This window comes from Vombatus ursinus, unplaced genomic scaffold, assembly GCF_900497805.2.
Source record: "Vombatus ursinus unplaced genomic scaffold, bare-nosed wombat genome assembly UNPS02014820.1, whole genome shotgun sequence".
In the NCBI taxonomy this organism is placed as follows: Eukaryota; Metazoa; Chordata; class Mammalia; order Diprotodontia; family Vombatidae; genus Vombatus; species Vombatus ursinus.
The window spans coordinates 23,092,100-23,097,863 of record NW_020954598.1 but is presented as its reverse complement, the minus strand read 5'-3'; the positions used below and the strand labels follow the sequence as shown (position 1 = coordinate 23,097,863).

Genomic DNA, 5,764 nt, shown 5'->3' with positions numbered 1-5,764 from the left:
TGGCTGTGGGCCCTGGGCATCTCTGTATGTGGCTGTGAACTGTGCTGCGATGTCCACTATAGTGCAGGTTTTGTGAAGCTGTTTGTTGGAGTTATGTAATTGTAATTGTGTGTAGTGTTGTGCAGTTGGAGTTGTGTGTTTGTGTGTCCCTGTATGTCTGTGGATATCTGTACTTCCGTGGGTAGTTATGCCTTAAGATATAGAGCTGGAAGGAACCTGGCAGGGTCCAGGCAGGGGAGAGTCCAAAGAGGTGAGGGGAAGGGAATTCTGGAGATCACACAGCAGGTAGTCGATGGCCCAGTCGGGGTTCCAGCCCAGATCCATTTGCCCAATGCAAGGTACCTTCTTCCCCATCCGGCTTGTGTGTGCGGCTCTAATCGTGTATCCGTGTGTGACCGCCTGTCCCGCCCTGCTTGGGTCCAAGGATTCAGGTCGATTTGTGGATTTGTGCCTGTCTGTGACTGTGTGGCTGGCTGCATACTTATGCGTGTGTGTGTGTGTGCGCGTGTGTGTGTGTGTGTGTGTGTGTGTGTGTGTGTGTGTGCGTGCGCGCGCGTCCTCCCCACGGCCGCACTCCTCCGGCACGGGCCGCCTTCCCTGTTCCCTGGCCTCGTGGCTCCGGCCCTGGCCGGAGTTCGCTGGGAGCTCCCCCCCCCGCCCCCGCCCCGACTCCCGCCCCAGCGCTGGGCTCCAGGTCCCGCCCTCCCCTCTCCTCCTCCACTCCCATCCCCTCCTCTCCCCTCCCTGCTCCCCGCCTCCGGCCGCCTCCTCTGGGCTGCCCTGTCACCGCCACTGAGCGACCTACCTACGGAGGCGCGCACAGGCGCTGGAGTCGGAGCCGAAGCCGGAGCCGGAGTCCGAGCCGGAGTCCCAGCAGGGCAAGGGCCGGGCTGGGGCCAGGGCCAGAGTGTGGACCCCGCCCCTCCCCATCGGGGGCTTCAGGAGGGGGGGGAAGGTGAGGAGGAACGGGAACCGGGGGAACAGGGGTTCTCGAGACCCCTCACCCCAAAGTGGAATCGGGACCCCCGAGACTGGCAGTGCCCATCGCCTGCTTATCCCGAGTACGTGCCTATCCCGTTCGGGTCCCGGGATGGGCGGGGGGCGTCAGGTGGCCGGCCTGGTACCCAGTCCCTCCGGGGTCCTCCCTCGGAGAGCTGGACCAACCAACTTGGTTGAGCCGGAGGGGAGAGGAGCCCAAAGGGATGGCAGAGGCCAGGAGAGAGTGGTGGTGGGGTGGGGTGGGGGTCCACGGGAGCCTTGTTTACGTCTGCTGGGCTCAGTGACCCGGAGCTCACAAGCACACAGCTTTAGGCCTCCCCCCGCCCCCGCCCCCGCCCCACCCCACCCCACAGTCACCCTTCCTGGGACATCCTTACCCCAGCACGGAATTTTGGGAAGGGGGGAGGAGAGAGGAGATGTGGTTGTAAAGGGGTAATGGGGCTGTAAAGGCTGTGACCCAGGGGAAGGGTCATATGCAGAGAGAGGAGGGGATTAAAATGAAGGAAAAAGGCTGTAAGAGGGATGGACGGAGGAGGGGTCTATGGGGAGGTGAAGGCTGTGAGCTATGTCGGGGGGAGGTCTGTGAGGAGGACAATATTGGGGGTTTCCATTGGAGAAAGGGGAGAAGGACATGGAAGAATTATGGGAGGGGGGCTCCCAGAGGGGCTTGTGAAAAGTTTGGAAGGGAGAGGAAGGAGACATGGGAGAAGGAGGCTATAGGGAGAAAAGAAACAAGGAGAAAAAGTATGAGGGGAGGGGGCTGTGAACCAGGGGAAGGGGTATGGAGGAAGAAAGGGCTAAAGAAGGAGAAAGATATGGAAGATTGTAACAGAGAGAGCGAGCTAAGGGACAAAGAAGTGGCTGGATCTGTGTCTCCCTGGATTCTGGGCATTTCTAATGCCAGAAGTCATAGGAGCGCTAGATTTGGGGCTGGAAGGGACCCTAGAAGTTATTGAGTCTAACTCTCTCATTTCAAAAGAAGAAACTGAGGCCAAGCAGGTAATAAGTAGCAGGGTAGAATTTGAACTCAGGCCCTCTGACTCCAAATCATTCCCTTTTTTCCTTCCGTAATGGGGGGAGGCGGGGCAAGGAGGAGAAGGTTTGAGATGAAAACAGAGATACTGCCAAGCTTTGGGGGGGAGGTTATGAGGGGTTAGGTCACAGAGCTGTAACTTTGGGCCCTGCCTTCCTGGAGTCAGGCCCCCCTGGCAGAGCTGCCCTGCCCCATCCTGTCCTGGATGCCCTGCACCCATGCCATGTTCCGGAGAAGTGCCCAGGCCACAGCCCCGCCCGTCACCAGGGTGACTGTCGGGTGACCCAGCTTCCCTCCCAAGCCCAGGACCGCCCTCCGAAGTCAGCTCCCAGCAGCCTGCCTGTCACCCGATCCACCCACCCAGGAAACTTCACTATGTAACTTGTATGCCCAAGGCAGCCCTGGCTCCCCAGGCCACCCTGTCTAATCCTTGCAGTTCTCCTGGAGGCACTGAGGTCTCAAGGGGGCAGCCTTGGCCTAGGGCCATCCACAGCTTCGAGCTCTTCAACTCCCCTTCCTCTCCTCCACAGCCAAGGAGCCCTCCTTGCTGTTTTGGGGGGATAGGAGAGGGATTGGCTTCCCCTCAGGAGAGGGGCCCCAACCTTGGAGGAGGCAGCTCAGGAAAAGTAGCCTTAAGAAAGAGCTTAGAATGTCCTGATCTCTGAGGGAGTCTGGAGCTTTGAGGGGGCCCAGGGTGGAGTGGAGGTGGGGAACTGGAAGCTAAGAGCCCTAAGTAGCCATAAATTAGGTTTAAAAGAATTAGCACAGTCCCATGGGCTCTACTACAGCTCAGTTAATCCACTTGTACCCTTAACCCAGCTGCAGTGAAAAGACCCAAAGAAACCTGGGTTCCAGCCTCCAACACCTTTTTGTGTTTTATCCACCAGCCTTGCCTATAGAGGACCTTTAAAAGGGGTTTGTTGAAATGAATTGAATTGCTAGCTGTGTGACCACAAGCAAGGCAGTTACCCTCTCTGAACTCAATGCCCTGTGTGTGTGTGTGTGTGTGTGTTTGTGTGTGGTTAGTCATTTTTCAGTCACGTCTGACTCTTCATGACCCCGTTTGGGGTTCTCTTGGCAAAGGTACTGGAGTGGTTTGCCATTTCCTTCTCCAGCTCACTTTACAAGTGAGGAAACTGAGGCAAACAGGGCTAAGTGACTTGCCTAGGGTCACATGGCTAGGAAATGTCTGAGGCCAGATGTGAACTCAGGTCTTCTTGACTCTAGGCCCAGTGCTCTATCCACTGTACCACCTAGCTGACCTCAGTGCCCTAGGGGTGAGAGATGCTATGGAGAACATGGAAAAAACTCTGGACTTAGAGTCAAAACATTCCATAGGTATGGATTGAATCCAGATTCTACCACTTCTTCTCTTTGGGCCTTAGTTTCGTTATCTGTAAAGTGGGAGGGAATTGGATTAGATGATCTGTCAAGTGCCATCTGGTGCTCACATTTTGTTGTTCCCAGATGAAACACTGTCCTGGGGAAGACAGAGGGAGTTAGAAAGGGGGTGGGGGGCAGCATCCCTGGGGCCCTGAGTAGATCAAGCACTGGACCTATCTCGAAGGGTTGTAGTGAAGATGAAATGAGATAATATTTGTACGAAGTGCTTAGCACAATGCCTGGCACGTAGTAGGTGCAATAGAAATACTTGTCTCTTCTCCTTTTCTCCCCCGCCACCCCCTGCCTCCCAGCCCTTTCCCATGCCAGCTAGGCAGGTAAAGATAGAAGCCTAGGCCCTAGCAAGAGGCACTCACTCTCAGTCAGCCTATTCTGTCCCCAGGAGGCGGTCAGTGTTCTGGAGCTCAGACTAGGCCAGGCTGCTCCATCGCTCCTCCCCAACCCCCAGCAAGAAAGTATCTAAGGCCAGGTGAGGCCCCCTGGCCCCAGGGAAGGGAGCCTCTCTAGGGGGCCACACACGTTGGCCCAGTGCATGGAGATTCAATTCAATGTTTAAAAAAATCTATTAAGCAATCTGGGGGATTGGACCCAGGCCCTGCTCTCAAGGAGCTTACAATCTAATGAGAGAGGGAAAGAGAAGAGAAACCAAGCTCAAAAAAATGAGCAAGATAAGAGGGAGGTGGTGGTAAGTGCCTGCCTGATCGGTCAAAGTGCTATGACACTCCAGCAGGGTGGAGAAGGGGAGGTTGTGGAAGGCCAACTCTATGGGAAGCAAGATTCCTTCCTTGAAGGAGGAGAAAGGTTTTCATTGTCACTGATGTCAGAGTGACAGTACAGTGCAAAGGGTACTGACCTGGGAGTCACAGGGACCTTTACTACCTTTCTGTGTTTACTTGGGCCAATTATTTCACCTCTCTGTGCCTCAGTTTCCTCATCTGTAAAATGGGTGAAGTGGACTGAATAACCTCAGAACTCCCTCCTAGTTCTGGATCTGTTTTACTATGAACATTCCAAGCATGGAGGATGAAGTTGGAGCAGGACAAGATTGGGGAGCAAGTAGCAATAAAGGGGAGAAGGAAAGCTGGAGAGGTGGGGCCTTGAATGGCAGGCTCAGGACTTCTGCTTTCCTTTGGCCATGAGGAGCTACTTCACTGTTCTGGAGGAGAAGAGTGGCCTGGGCTATTTGGTTTAAGGGCAGAGAGACTAAGGCCAAGCAGAGGGTAAGGGGGAGAGCTTTTGCAAAAGTAAAAATGGCAGAACTAGTGACTGATTGGCTCTAAGGGTGAGGGGGATGGAAGGGTCGAAGATGGTGCCAGGGTTTCCAGTCTGGGTGACTGGGAAGCTGGTGGAGCCATCCACAAACACAGGGCAGTTGGGGGATGGGAGGAAAGGACCAGCCCCAGACCCAGGGCGAGTCTTCTCCTTGGTGCCTGTCTGGCTTGGCATTTACTCCTCATTTGGGGGAGAAACAGGTGCTACTACTGTGGGGAGGATTCCTGTCCACAGGTGGGAGCCATACCCCATTGGTGATACAGGGGAATAAGGGTTGGGGGATGCCTAGTGTGGAAGGGAAACTGGACTTCCCAGATCTAAATAATGGCTGTGCTAAAAGGGGAAGGGGAGAAACCAGGTAGTTCCCATGTAGCTGTAGATGCTGCTATGATCCAGAGAAAGGAAAGACCCAAGGCTCACCACAAGATAGTTAATGGAACTCAGGTCTCCAGATTCCTAGGCCTGGGCTCTTTCTACCCCACTCTGCTTGGTGGGGTAGGGGTGGGGGCTTCTGGTGGGGAACGGTTCTTGCTTCAAATTAGTGGTTGATTACGTTTTCGGTTTCCCATGTCTCACTGATGGGTATCAGAGAGGGCAGTGGAGGCTCTGCGGGTTGGGCACAAGAGAAGGGATGAAGGACTCAGTGTGTTGGCATGGGGGGAGTAAGGTCTCAGTGAAGGGAATGAGGCTCAGTGAGGGTGAGGGCACTCAGTAGGAGTGGGCAGGGGGAGCTCATTGAAGGGATGATGATTCAATGAGAGGGACAGCTGAGTAACCCTCTCTCTCTCCATGCTGTGGATATGAGAACCCTGTGTTGAGTGTCTGTATCATTACACACACACACACACACACACACACACACTCTCCTACTGCCCCCCACTCCACCTGAATGTCCCCAATCCCTTATGAGCCTGGTTGATGACATAAGAGACTTGCTGTTTGGGACCAAGCACTGATCTCCCCCCATCCCCCTGCCCCCTTTAGAGAGAATAGCACAGCACTAGAAGCAGAGGGAGGGCAGACTCAGCCAGGGTTGTGGACTGGGGCGGGGGGGGGGGG

General features: G+C 55.1%; 1 protein-coding gene across 3 annotated transcripts in view; it reads left to right on the top strand.

Moving 5' to 3' along the window:
- The first annotated feature begins 822 nt into the window (after positions 1-822).
- Positions 823-5,764, top strand: part of SEMA3B (semaphorin 3B) — a 21,195-nt gene continuing 16,253 nt past the window's right edge. For 2 of the 3 annotated variants that reach the window (XM_027837186.1, XM_027837184.1), the window contains exon 1: positions 823-955. The gene's annotated coding sequence lies outside the window, so the exon portion shown is untranslated. The other variant, XM_027837185.1, reaches the window with a different exon arrangement.